At 39.7% G+C, this 15,298-nt stretch overlaps 1 protein-coding gene and 1 long non-coding RNA gene across 2 annotated transcripts in view; one reads left to right on the forward strand and one right to left on the reverse strand.

Annotated features, from left to right (window-relative positions):
- The window catches only part of USP6NL (USP6 N-terminal like), a 203,581-nt gene that overhangs the window by 165,887 nt on the left and 22,396 nt on the right, over nucleotides 1–15,298 (reverse strand). The window lies entirely within an intron of this gene.
- On the forward strand, nucleotides 335–8,843 carry LOC307101019. Its single transcript, XR_013813629.1, has 3 exons — nucleotides 335–1,992; nucleotides 5,703–6,409; nucleotides 6,486–8,843. It is a non-coding gene; the product is annotated as an uncharacterized lncRNA (long non-coding RNA).

Below are 15,298 nucleotides of genomic sequence, written 5' to 3' on the forward strand. Positions count from 1 at the left end.
TGTTTTTTTTGTTATTGTTATTTTAAAGGACAGCCCTGGCCAGGGAACTCAGTTGGTAAGAGGATTCTGCCAAGGTTGTGGGTTTGATGCCCGGTCAGGGCACATAAAAGAATCGCCAATGAATGCATAAATAAGTGGAACAAGAAATCAATGTTTCTCTCTCTCTCTCTCTCTCTCTCTCTCTCAAATCCATGAATAAATAATAAAAAGATAAAGGGCAAATTCACCAGTGATATTCATTCTGCAAGTATTTTTTTTTTAATTGAACCACCCTAGCCCAACCAGCACTGCTCAGTAGTTGAGCTTTGAGCTATGAACCAAGAGGTCAAGGTTCGATTCCTGGTCAAAGTACACAGTCAGGTTTCTATCTCTCTCTCCCCCTCTCTCTTCCTCTTGGAAATTAATAAAAATATATTTTAATAATTTAAAAAAATTGAAATAACCAAAATATAGGGAAATGATGCATCATTACCTTTAAGTAATATAATAATTATGCATTCTAATTATTAAAAAAAGAAATGTAATTGTCTAAGCACAATTCAATGTTATAAATCTAAATATAAAATTTCATATACACTATGAATTCAATTATATAAAATATATATTATTTGAGCGATACCAGAGGGTCATACGCAAAAAAGCAAATGGTTGCTCTAATATAGTGGGGTTACAATGACTTTTTCCCCCCAATATCAAAGTGTGCTTATTTTAAAATTATGGTTATACTTTTAAAACAACAATAGAAGGAGTTTGGGAAAGATGAAGGGACTAGATTAGTTTAGATGAGTTGGGTAAAATTATGTATAAAATGGAGGAAACAGTAGAGTGTTTAACTAAACCAAAATTATAAACTTAATCTCCTCCAACCACCTATTTCTCAACCAATGAATTTTCCTTAATTTCTTCATCTTAATCTCAACCTCTTAACTCCAGGTCTTCACACATGTTATTCCCCTGCTTAGAACCCTCTCCCTCTTCTTCTTCTTCACTTAGCCAGGACTCGGCTGGAATGATTTCCTAATGGTGGTCCTTCCTGCCCTCTCTGCAGATCAGTTCCCTTGCTCCTGAAAACCCTGTATTTCCCTTTTTGTTATAATAATACTGTGCTACTTGTGCAGTATTAAGATTTCCCAATAGTAGTATGTTCTAAATGAGGCCAAGAGCCATGTCTGTCTTGTTTTTATCTATATCCCCAAAGACCAACACAGCAGAAGTATACACGGAGGTACTCATAACGTATCTGTTTGTACAAAAATGAAATCAGCCCCTGCTGGATGGCTCAGTTGGTTAGAGCATTGTCCCAGGAACCAAAAGGATTGTGGGTTGGATTCCTGGTCAGGGCACATAAGTAAGTTGCGGGTGAGGTCCTCTGTTGGGGTGCAGGCAGGAGACAACTGTTCAATGTTTCTCACATCAATGGTTTCTCTCTCTTTCCCTTCCTCTTTTCCTCCCCGCCCCCCTTCCTCTCTCTCTAAAATCAACAGAAACATATCATCAGGTGAGGATTTAAAAAATTATTATTTATTCAAAATCATATAATCTCTTTCTTTAAATGTTTTAAAATCAGACTCAAGTATCACTCTTAAAACATTTTAGGAAATTAATTTATAGCATCATGTGTCTCAGACTTGTCTATAAAACAATATTTCAATCTCTTATACTTTGCATAATATTTCAAATCAATTTTCTAGCTTTCAATACACCTTACAATTATTAAACTTTTAAGAGACATAACTATGGATGGTAAGTATCCTGATGTTTTACATCCTATATATTAAAAGGCTAATATGCAAATCAACCAAACAGCAGACCGACTCATTGCTATGATGCGCACTGACCACCAGGGGGCAGACGCTCAATGTAGGATCTGCCCCCTAGTGGTCAATGCGCTCCCACAGGGGGAGTGCCGCTTAACCAGAAGCCGAGCTCATGGCTGGTGAGCGCAGCAGCAGTGGAGGAAGCCTCTCCCGCCTTCACAGCAGCACTAAGAATGTCCGACTGACATTCCAGGGGGAGCGGGCCTAAGCCATCAGTTGGACATCCCCCGAAAGCTCCCAGGCTGTGAGAGGGTGCAGGCCAGGCTGATGCCCTCCCCCCTGAGTGCACAAATTTCATGCACTGGGCCTCTAGTTAAAATATAATATAACCCATAAATTTCTAAAAGCTAATGATAATCAAAACCTTGATACGTTCACTTCCTATTTTTTAGCTAAAGAAAATTTACTAGAACAAAGACAAAGAGGCACCAGGTTATGATAAAGGCTAATCTTTAGTGAAGCAATCTCAATTTACATATGAAGATCTGCATATATAGACCTTTACCTTCATAGTATTTGTTCATCAACATTTGAGATTTTTGTCAAAATAATTCAAAATAGGAATCGTGCAAAAAGAAATTTCTCTTGATAAAAGCCAAATTTCTCCTTTCAAAGTCATCTCATATTCTAGATTTCATTGCCATTTTTTCTCAAGCTTTTGCAATAAAAGCAAAACAAAAACTAGCAAAGCCGAACAATAAATACTGTTCTTATGTAAGAGATTTCAATCTTATTTCAATTCAAGAAGAAGTGGGAAGTTTTTCTGTTAAAGAACTAATGGGAAGGAAATCTAGAGATTACCATGTAGTCTTCCTTTCTTTTCCAGATGAACTTCCTGAAGGTATGCTCCCCCAAACAAATCACACACAGTAGGACAGACCTCGTTAGAGGATCCTAACCTGAGGGCTACTCTATAAAAGAACTAGTCTGCATTCTTCAAAAACACATCAGGAAAGATAAAAAACCAACAAACAACAAAAACTCTGAGTAATTGTTTGAGATTAGAGGAGACTGAATAACCTTGACAAGTAAATGCAATGTGTGAACATCACTCAGCCGGATCCTGTCCTAGAGGGGCAAAACTGCTCTAAAGGACATTTGTTGTAAAAATATATATTTCTATTGATTTCAGAGAACAAGGGAGAGGGAGCAAGAGATAGAAACATTAATGATGAGAGAGAATCATTGACTGGCTGCCTCCTGCACACTCCCTTCTGGGGATCAAGCTCAAAACCCAGGTATGTGCCCTGACCGGGAATCAAACTGTGACCTCCTGGTTCATAGGTCCATGCTCAACTACTGAGCGACACTGGCCGGACCAAAGGACATTACTGGGGAAACTCAACAGTGGGAAAAGGACCATAGACTAGATAAACATAACTTATCTATTTAATAGTTTTACTGTAGTTATGTAAGAGAATATCCTGTTCTTTAGAACAACACACTGAAATACAAAATAGAGAGAGGAGGAGTATGGTAAATGCAACCTAGGCTCAAATGGTCCCAAAATAAAAAATATGTATGTTTTCAAAATACATATTTAGAAATTTAAAAAATAAAATAAAGAATTGATCCTACTGAAAGAATAAAATTAGACTGGTTGGGAAGAACAGATAGAATTTCATATCAGAGTTATAATTTTACCTGCTGAGCAGATACACATTAATCAAAGAAAAAAAAATGACTTAAGAAGAAAAACTACAGAAGTAGATATTGTTTTTTTCATCAGAATGCAGCTCAGCACTGAGCCTGAAAAGCATATAGATATTTTCCAGTAAAACTAAAAGCTCTGATGGCTAACACTTTTTATATGACATTTTAAGGAAAATAGAGTAATGACTCTACTTTCATAACACAAATAAAACATTTTAAGTAGCCTTCTTAAGTGCAGAGATACTTTTAGTGAGGAATCATTTTGATACAAGTTCATTTTAATAAACTGAGTTTGAGTATATAGAAAGCTGGGGTGGGTTTTTCTTCCTGGGCAAAGTTCCCCATACATACAGGTACATATAACTATAGAATATAGGTACAAATTCCTAAAAAAGGTCTAAGGTTGATTTTCTTATAAAATCACAATGGCCCCACTGCTTCCATGTCTGGACAAAGACAGCATCTTTCCTTACCCAAAGGAGAGACTCTAATAGCAATGAAGTTTCCCCTTAGTTAGAAGTAAGGAAACCCTCTTTTATATAGCTTTTAGGTTGCTTCTACCACCAGAAACAAGATTTCTGATAATAAAGCATGCCAATGAAAGACATCTTAACAGTCCAAATCAATCATTTAGGATAGAAACTTGTGCTACTATAGTTAAAATAAATTTAAGCACGTTTGAAAATCAAATTTAAATTTTGTTGTGCCATAATTATCATAAGTAACGAATTTACAGTGTTCTTCCAATATTAATAACTAGCAGCCCGTTTGCACGAAGATTCGTGCAATAGACCTTCATTCACATGGCTGCCTGCACAAGTTTTCTGCCGGCACCGGGGACCCAGGCCTTGGCTGTGACTACCGCCTTCTGCCTTTTTCAGGGTCGGGGCTTGGCCCCGGGCGGCGGCCTTGGGCTCTGCTGCACCCCAGCGTCCCTGCTAAGGATCGTAGGAGCTGACCCCCAGTGGTTGCCTGCTATCCGTGCAGGCTCCCCGCTGGTGCCCAAGGCCAGGAAAGCCTCCGCCCGAGGCTTTCCCGGCCTTGAGCTCGGCCGCACCCAGCGTCCCTGCTAAGGATCTTAGGAGCCGACCCCCTGGTCATTGCCTGTGATCCGTGCAGGCGTCCAGCTGGTGCCCAAGGCTGGGAAAGCCTCCACCCGAGGCTTTCCCGGCCTTGGGCTCCGCCGCACCCTAACGTCCCTGTGATGGTTTCCTGGTGGGCGTGGCTTGTGGGTGTAGCAAAGGTATGGTCAATTTGCATATCCCTTATTATTAGGTAGGATACCTAGTTCCTAGTTTCCTAATATAGAACACATTGCACTTCATCTACATCTATATATCATATAAATAATAGAAAATTATTGCCTAAGAAAAATACACAAGACCAACTATTGTTAGGTTTACATAAAAACTTAATACATGTTTGTTTTTTCAAATTTCTTTTTTTTTAAATATATTTTTATTGATTTCAGAGAGGAAGGGAAAGATAGAAACATCAATGATGAGAGAGAATCATCGATTGGAGGCCTCCTACTCACCCCCTACTTGGGATTGAGCCCACAATTAATCTGGGACCCTTCAGTCCACAGGCTGACGCTCTATCCACTGAGCCAAACCAGCTAGTGCTCAAATTTCTTTTAAATTATAGTTAAGAAAACATAATTCTACCTTACTTTGCATTTGTTAGAACATAAGAGGGATATGTTAAAGAAGTCAAGCCACATACATAACGTGGCAAGTTAGCGGCAAAGCTAACCCAGATCTCTGGGATTCCAGGAACTTGAAGAAGACTGCCACTGGACAACTTCTTCTCTCAGAATGGAATTTTTAAATGTTCCCAATAAGAATAGTGTATCTTAAAACTATAATAAAGCGGTTCATGGTTCGTGTTATACTAAAAATTTTAATTAATGTTAATTTATATTCCAAGTTTATCTATATTATGCAATATATTGTAGATCTAAAAGAAAAATGTCAATGACAGGCCTACAAAAAAGCTATATAAATAATGTGGCTTTTGAATAATAGCATAATAATATTAGGTAAATGGTTTGAAATTTTAAGATATAGCTAGCAAAAGTAATTTAGAAGCTTTACTGAAATTCTAATTCTACAGTAATTTACATTTGTACAAAGAATTTAAATGACTTTTAATAAAAGGAAACTAGATTTTCACAGAAATTGTTTTGTTTAATTGCAAATCAATTTCATATATATAGATATAGATATATAGATATGGGTAGGGGTGTATGTGTGTGTGCAAGGGAGAGGGGAGAGGAGGGGAGGGGAGGAGAGAGAAGGAGAGGGGAGGAGAGGGGAGGGGAGAGGAGGAGAAAATTAAACAGACAAAATACAAACAATTGGTAAATCAGGGTAAAATGCATATGGGAAAAAATTTTGGGTACTATTTTCACAAATTTTCTTGTCATTTTGAAAAATATGAAACAAAATATGTAAAATAATGCAAATCATCTCCTAACAAGAACTTAAAATACTATAACTGAATATACTCTATAAGAAATGCTTCATTAAATTCACATTTAATTCCCCATAGTATCAAACTAAGAATTATTCACTTTTCTGCAGTAAGTGGTCAAAAAGAAGATAAATTAGCTAAAAATAAAGTATATCCCATTTTAAATTATCAATATTAACACAATGAAAATTGATCTAGTAAATTTTCTGAGAAGCAATTTTTGCTGACATTCTTTATCACCTTACCCACATTTTACTGCTGCCATGATTCTGATCCAGTGATGGCGAACCTATGACACGCGTGTCAGCACTGACACGCGTAGCCATTTCTGATGACACGCAGCTGCTGAGGCGGCCGCATGCCAAGGATGAAACATTTGCGAAATAATGTTTTTTCCTCAAAGTGACACACTACCCGAGTTATGCTCAGTTTTTTGGCGAAGTTTGACACACCAAGCTCAAAAGGTTGCCCATCGTGGGGGGGGGGGGGGGCAATGGTAAGATATGTACACATATAATACCTCAATAAAAAAAAAAAAAGGTTGCCCATCACTATGATAGGCTATACACAGTGTTTCTCAACAGAGACTGTTATGCACTCTCCTGGTCCCTGCCCACAAAAAGGCAATAGGCTCCCCTAATAACTATGACAACCAAAAAGTCTACATATATTTCCAAATTCACCTCCCCCATTAAGAATCACTGATTATATATTCATTTTAAGAACGGTTGACATTTAAAACTTTATATTCCAAAATCTAAATTTATCAAACATAGATGAATCCTAACAAATGAATATTTGTTATAATTCACAGGAGGGTTTCTTTAAAGATTCTGTTAAATGCAGATACACTAGTATTTAAAACACAATTAATTCAACTTAAATTTTCTTTAATTTCTGCCAACTTCTGAGGTACAAAATTATTCAATAAAACAGAATAGATAGATAGATAGATAGATAGATAGATAGATAGATAGATATAAATAAGCTATCGTCCTAGACAGAAGTTTTAGCCCATACTTAGGGAAAATGTTGTATAACTTGTTGGGAGATTTTTCTATTTAGGAAGACGCAGAAGACTCCTTCAACCACCATTAAAGGATTTAGCAATCTATTCAATTATTTACAACATTGAGTGCTATAGCAAATATTAAAACAAATTGTTCTTCACTTCAGTATGAACTTAGTCTACTACTACAGTGGATGAAGATATTTATTCCTCCTCTATTGGGAAGCTATAAATACACTACATTCCAAATTATCCAATGCCATTACTTTTTCCTCAGATCAATGAGAAACATTTCATACCCAGAAGTGACCTCAAAACACTCACTCCATTATTTAGGCCAAAGGGCAGGATCAAACACCAACGTAATAGATTTCCTCCTGAAGTGCCCAGTAAGAAGAGAATTAACATCCAGAAAGGCTCTCTTAGGAAATGTGTCATGTAATTAGTTACAGAACAAAACTTCCTTTAAGTAAAGATTAAAATTTTAAAATAGAGCAAATAGGCCTTACTTTCTTTTAAATTAAAACTTGGGAAAACGCCCTGGCCGGTTTGGCTCAGTGGAGAGAGCGTCGCCCTGCGGACTGAAAGGTCCCGGGTTCGATTCCGGTCAAGGGCATGTACCTTGGTTGCGGGCACATCCCCAGTAGGGTCGTGCAGGAGGCAGCCAATCAATGACTCTCTCTCATCATTGATGTTTCTCTCTCTCTCTCCTCCCTTCCTCTCCATAATCAATAAAAATATATATATTAAAAATAAATAAATAAATAAAATTTGGGAAAAGAAAATTAAGTAGTAACCTAAATAATCACTTTTGGTTTTTGGTGCTTTTGGGGGGCTTTTTAAAAACATATTCCACCAAAATGATCACCTAGATATGGTCTGGCATTACATTAACTACTCTTGTTGTTTTCTCCATTAAAGACCTAAGAGGTCCACTTCTAATTACAGCCATGCTTTAAATACATCATAGCACCACCTAGTAAAACAGAATTCTGAATATTTCTGATAAATGCTAAGCATTGCAAAATATGCAAATACAGAAAAAACAAGAAATTAAAGAATGAAAATCAAAAGGCTTTTTGTAAATTATAATAAAGTTAACAATTCACAATGAAATGACCACATCATAGTAGCATCATATAATACGTTTTCATAAAACAAATATTCAGCTTCAGAATTTATAAAGATCTAGACTAAAAGCTGAAAAACATCCTAAAGCATTTAACAAATTCTCTAGACCTTATAGTTGAGGCATCCCAACTAGTGTTTCAGGGTGTGTGGAGAAAGTGATCCCCTCTGTGGTCAAGGTAGTTAGGCACAAAGGGCAGCTTTGCCTGAGGTGTCAACACCAGTCGACTCCAAGCTTCAAACAGCTCCATCAGTTTATCCCACATGCTGTGCTGTACAAATACAACCATGTCCTAAGCCAGTGATGGCGAACCTATGACACGCGTGTCAGCACTGACACGCGTAGCCATTTCTCATGACACGCAGCCGCTGAGGCGGCCGCATGCCGAGGATGAAACATTTGCTGCTCCTGAGGATGAAACATTTGCGAAATAATGTTTTTTCCTCAAAGTGACACACTACCCGAGTTATGCTCAGTTTTTTGGCGAAGTTTGACACACCAAGCTCAAAAGGTTGCCCATCACTGTCCTAAGCAGTTCATGACATGGGAAGGGTTAGGAAATCCTGCAGAGATAAATCCCCCAAAACATACAAATATCCAAACTTTCTTCTACTCTATAGAAAAATACTGAAAAATTTTAGTTACCCACCATTATCACCCAAATCTTGATTTGGAAATTCTATCTAGACATTAATGATGTATCTTCCTGTTGTTGTTTTTATAAACCTCAACCTAAGATATGTTGTTGTTTTTTTTACTGATTTTCAAAAAAACAGGGGGAGAGAGAGAGAGAGAGAAAGATCCATGTGAGGGAGAAACATAGTTCAGTTACTTTCTATACATGCCCCAACCTAGGTATGTGCCCTGACCAGCAATCAAACCCGCAACCTTTTGGTTTACAGACAACGCTCCAACCAACTGAGCCGCCCAGCCAGGGCTCTTTCTAATTTTTAAATATTGCTTCTCTAATATTTTTTTAGAACTTCTTTTTTTTTTTTACTTTTAATATATTTTACTCAATCTATCCAAAGTATTATCATTTCAACATATAATCAATATAAATTTTTAATTGAGGGAAAACTGTTATATAACATTATATTACATAATTATTAAAAAACATAATAATTTGGCCTTTGTATATACTACAAAGTGATCATCGCAACAAGTCCAGTTACCACCTGTCACCATATAATTGATCCCCTTCATCCATTTCACCCATACAACCTCCTTCCTCTCTGAAAACTACAAATCTATAAGTTTTGTTTTGTTTGTTTGTTTGTTTTTCATTTTAAATAAAGTGAAATCATACAGGATCTGTCTTTCTCGGTCTGACGTATTTCACTTTTCATAATACCTTAAAGTCCATTCATGTTGAAGCAAATGGCAAGATTTTATTTTTTATGGCTGAATAGTATTCTATTTTGTATGTATATACGACATCTTATTTATCCATTTATCTATCATAGATCAATGGAATGGAATAGAAAGGCCCTAGATAAATCCATACATATATGCTCAATTAATTTATAAAAAAGGAGCCAAGAATATACAATGAGGAAAAGACAGTCTCTTCAATAAATGGTATTGAGAAAACTGGCCAGTCGCATGCAAAATAATGACATTAGACCATTATCTTATACCATATACAAAAATTAAAATGTATTAAAGATTTGTATGTAAGATATGAAACCATAAAACTCCAAAAGAAAACATACGTGGTAAGCTCCTTGACATTGATCCTGGCATTGATTTTTTAGAACTGACTCCAAAGGCAAAGGCAACAAAAGTAAATATAAATAAGTGGGACTACATCAAACCAAAAAGCTCTGTATAGCAAAGGAAACCATCAACAAATGGGAGAAAATATTTGTAAATCATAAATCCAATAAGAAGTTAATATTCAAAATATCTAAGAAACTCATACAACCAATAGCAAACAAAAATTTTTTCAATTAAAAAATGGACAGGGGATCTAAATAGACATTTTTTCAAAGAAGATATACAGATGGCCAATGGCACATAAGGTGTTCAATATCAATAACTTCAGGTAAAAGAAAACAAAACCACAAAGACATCACCTCACACTGGTTTGAATGGCTATTATCAGAGACAAGAAATAACAAGGATTGGAGAGGATATGGCGAAAAAGGAAACCCTCAAAACTGTTGGTGGGAATGTAAATTAGCTTCTCCAATATTTCTTTTTCAAAAACAGTTCCTGATAAATTCAGTTCCCACTCCCTGGAAACTGCAGCATAACGTAACCACCACAACATCCCCTCACCCTGAATAGTCCACTCAAGGATGACTTATATCACTAGGCAAAATCAGCAACTTGGCAAGAACAAGAAAGAGAACTCAAAGTCTATTTCAAAGGAAGACTGAAAAGAGCTGAAAACTAACAACAAAGCTAGAAAAGGCAAAAACTGCTTATAACTGATCTTTTTAGTTTACATCTAACAAAAATGTCTACTTGTCAGAGTAATTTTTCCAGAATGAAACCTTGAAGTGCTTTCCTGATTGAAATCCTTAAATAGTTCCTTAAGCCCTACAAGATAAATTCCAAACTTCCTGGAATGTATGTGGCCTGGCCTTTCCTATCTCTAATCTCCAGAATGTTCAACTACTTGGTAACAACTACCAGTAGTCAAACCTTCATATATCTCTCACACTGCTCCACCTACTTGGAATGCTTCATCCTGTTACACTCCTCTCTCTCTCTCTCCTTCTCTCTCCCTCTCTGTCTCCCTCTATCTCTGCGTCTGTTTCTTCAGGGAGATAGCTCAAATTTTACTTTAAAATATGTAGAATAACTACCACATACTAAGGACATTAGTTAGAAACACCCAAATCTATGCACTATTTATTGAACACCATTAAGAGCCAGGAATAGTGTTTAGCACTAGGAATAAAATTGTGCCCTCAAGAATTTATAGATTAGATAAGAATGAATAAGCAGGTGATTTTAATATAGTATGATAGGTAGCAGAATGAGGCAAGCAGAGTGCTATGGAGAGGAAGTGCAATGTGGCTCACCTAACCAGCAGAGTGGTACAAGGATGACAGAGAGGAACTCTAGGAACTAGGAAACTAAGCAGAAACTGATTTTTTTCTTTTAATCTTAAATGTGAAAAAAAATCTTAAATGTGAAGGGAGGACTTTGGGCTTTTTTTTGTTGATTTGTTAATCATCACCAGAGAATATATTTCTTCCATTGGTTTTCAGAGAGAGTGTAAAGGAGGGAGGGAGAAGAGAGACAGAGAGAGAAAAATCGATGCGAGGGAGACACATCGACGGTTGCCTCCAGCAAACGTCCCAACCTGGGGGTGGGAGCGAACCCAAAACCCAGGTACATGCCCTTGACTAGGAATCAAACCCAAGACCCTTCAGTTCTCAGTTGGACGCTTTGACCACTGAGCCACACCGGCCAGGGCTTTAGGGCTTATTTTAATACCAATGGCATTGTTCATTCTTTGTGGCTCCCCTGTCTTTGCAACAAACAGAAAAATTCCAGATAAAATATAAAAACAAATCACCAACATACCTACATCCCAAAACATGTTAAACATCTCTATGGATAAAAAATCTAACAGGAACACAAAGTGTGAGCCAAGCTGAAGCCAGGAGGCGTCTTGGGCTCTGAGCCCCAAAGCAGGAAAATCAACAGGAAGTTGATTCTATAGGGTAATTGTAAATATGAAGATTCCATGTAAAGCAGGGTAGTAGCCAAGCTCTTAGGTTAAAACCAGGGACAGGGTGCCACTTCTTGATTATGAAACAGACTGAAAAAGTCTTCTGCTAACTGCACTGAAGCTACAGTTTGGGATGCTGCTGACCTAATGCCAGATGACTCAGTGACTAAGTCTGTGATATCCTCAAGGTCACTATGGGCCAGGGCTCTGATCTACTAACATAAGACCAGATTCCGATCTGGGAACACCAAAGCCAGACAAGAGGCAACTATAAATCTGCTAGACCAGCAGGGAAAAATCACAAAAAGAGATAGAGGGAGCGAGAGAAACAAAAGAGAAAGAAAAAGAATTCTCATCAGAAAGTGCCTGAAAAACTACAGAACATAAAGAAAACACCAACAATATCAACAACCATAACATAAATTCACTGGACAAAAAATTTAAAAATAATCCAGTGATCTAAAAAAGACTTTAAAATAAACATGTAAAAGACTCACAATGAGATAAAGAAATAAAAAAGAACCAGAAATTAAAAAAAAAAAAGCAGAGGTGAGAAAACAACTAGTGGATATAAAAAAATAAAAAATAAAAAATCTCACAGCCCTGGACAGTGTGGGACATTTGTTATGGCATTAGTCCCATGCACCAAAGGGTGTCAGGTTCAATTCAATTCCCAATCAAGGGCACGTACCTGGGTTACAGGTTCAATCACCAATTCCCAGCCCTGGCCAGGGTGTGTGGAGGCAACCAATTGATGTTTCTCTCACATCTATATTTCTCTCTCCCTATCCCTCTTCCTCCCTTTCACTCTATCTAAAATAAATGGAAAAATATCCTCAGGGGAGGATTAACAAACAAACTAAAAAATCTTGCAAATGAAATATAGCCATTGTAATTTACATATAATAATGGGGCTCTGAGTTCTTAGGGGCAGCTGTGTACAAGACATTGTTAGACACTGAGACTCAGAAAGTAAAGACACGTGGCACCTGTCTTCAAAGAAGTCACCATATGGAACAGTGATACTAACAGAACATTAAGATTACACTTCTAGGAATATATCCCAAGAAGCTAGAAACACCAATCAGAAAGGATATATGCACCCCTATGTTCATAGCAGCACAATTCACCATAGCTTAAGATTTGGAAACAGCCTAAGTGTCCATCAGCAGATGAGTGGATTAAAAAACTGTGGTACATCTACACAATGGAATACTATGCTGTGGTAAAAAGAAGGAATTCTTATCATTTGCAACAGCATGGATGGAACTGGAGAGCATTATGCTAAGTCAGTGGTTGGCAAACTCATTAGTCAACAGAGATAAATATCAACAGTACAACGACTGAAATTTCTTTTGAGAGCCAAATTTTTTAAACTTAAACTTCTTCTAACACCACTTCTTCAAAATAGATTTGCCCAGGCCGTGATATTTTGTGGAAGAGCCACACTCAAGGGGCCAAAGAGCCGCATGTGGCTCGCAAGCCGCAGTTTGCCGACCACGATGCTAAGTGAAATAAGCCAGTCAGAGAAAGATGAGTATCACATTTCACTCATTTATGGAATACTAGAGGCCTGGTGCACAAAATTCCTGCGCTGGGAGGCGGGGTGTGTCCCTCAGCCTGGCCTGCACCCTCTCGCAGTCTAAGAGCCCTCGGGGGATGTCCAACTGACGGCTTAGGCCTGCGGGGAGCGGGCCTAAGCCATCAGTCAGACATCCTTAGTGCTGCCACTGAGGTGGGAGAGGCTCCTGCCACCACCGCTGCGCTAGCCAGCCATGAGCCCAGCTTCTGGCTGAGTGGCGCTGCCCCTGTGGGAGTGCACTGACCACCAGGGGGCAGCTCCTGCATTGAACGTCTGCCCCCTGGTGGTCAGTGCGCATCATAATGACCGGTTGTTCTGCCGTTCAGTCCATTTGCATATTAGCCTTTTATTATATAGGATAATGAACAACATAAACTGATGAACAAAAACAGATCCAGAGACAGAGAAGCATCAATCAGACTGTCAAACCTCAAAGGAAAGGTAGGGGAGGGTGGGGGTTAGGGGGAGAGATCAACCAAAGGACTTGTATGCATGCATATAAGCCTAACCAATGGACACAGACAACAGGGGGGTGAGGGCATGAGTGGAGGGGGGAGTGGAGGGGGTAATGGTGGGATGAGGACACATATGTAATACCTTAATCAATAAAGAAATTTAAAAGAAAGATTACAAAGTAAAACAAAATTTAGTTAAATTTCAAAAATGTAAGTATTTTTTAAGTTAAAAGGCTTGACATTTCTCTCTAAGTTTTCACGAACTAATATCACCACCTTTATTAGAGTTGGGACTTTATATTAGATCAGTGATTTTCAACCTTTTCATCTCATGGCACATATAAACTAACTAGTAGCCCGTTTGCACGAAGATTCGTGCAATAGACCTTCATTCACCTGGCTGCCTGCACCAGTTTTCTGCTGGTACCAGGGACCCAGGCCTTGGCTGTGGCCACCACCTTCTGCCTTTTTCAGGGTCGGGGCTTGGCCCCGGGCGGTGGCCTTGGGCTCGCCTCACCCAGCGTCCCTGCTACCGATCACAGGAGCCGACCCCCAGTGGTTTCCTGCGATCAGTGCAGGCTCCCCGCTGGTGCCCAAGGCCCGGAAAGCCTCGGCCCCTGGGACCCCCGGGAGCGGCGGGAGGGGCCGGGCCACGCCCCCCCAGGTGGCCGATCAACCCTGGGACCCCCGGGAGGGGCGGGAGGGGCGGGAGGGGCCCGGACACGCCCCCCTAGGTGGCCGATCGCCCCAGGCACCCCCCAGAGCGGCGGCATGGGCCCAGCCACGCCCCCCCGGGGTGCCGATCGCCCCAGGCACCCCCGGGAGCAGCTGAATGGGCCCGGCTATGCCCCCCCCCCGGGGTGCCGATGGGCCCGGCCACGTCCCCCGGGGTGCCGATCGCCCCAGGCACCCCCGGGAGCGGCGGCATGGGTCCGGCCATGCCCCCCTGGGTGCCAATGGGCCCGGCCACGCCCCCCGGGGTGCCAATCGCCCCAGGCACCCCGGGGAGCGGCGGCATGGGTCCGGCCACGCCCCCCAGGGTGCCGATCGCCTCAGGCACCCCTGGGAGCGGCGGCATGGGCCCGGCCACTGGGCACCGCCATCTTGAAGTTCTCAAAGGCGGATATGCCACCTGGAGTCCCGCCCCCAGCCTCCTGCCGGCCCAATCGTGGGCATAGCGGAGGTGCGGTCAATTTGCATGTTTCTCTATTATAAGGTAAGATTACTAAAATTCTGCAGCACATCAATATTATATTTTTTTGCTGATCCGACAAAAAAAAAAGTAGGTATAATTTTGATTCATTTATACCAAATAGCTATTGTTGTGTTGGCTATCATTTTTTTATTTGACAAGGAAAAAGAGATCAATTTTTTTTTTATTGAGGTATTATATGTGTACATATCTTACCATTACCCCCCCCACCCCACACCCACACATGCCCTCACCCCCCAGAGTTTTGCGTCCATTGTTTATGCTTATATGCATG

This window comes from Cnephaeus nilssonii (genome assembly GCF_951640355.1).
Source record: "Cnephaeus nilssonii genome assembly, chromosome: 1".
Classification (NCBI taxonomy): Eukaryota; Metazoa; Chordata; class Mammalia; order Chiroptera; family Vespertilionidae; genus Cnephaeus; species Cnephaeus nilssonii.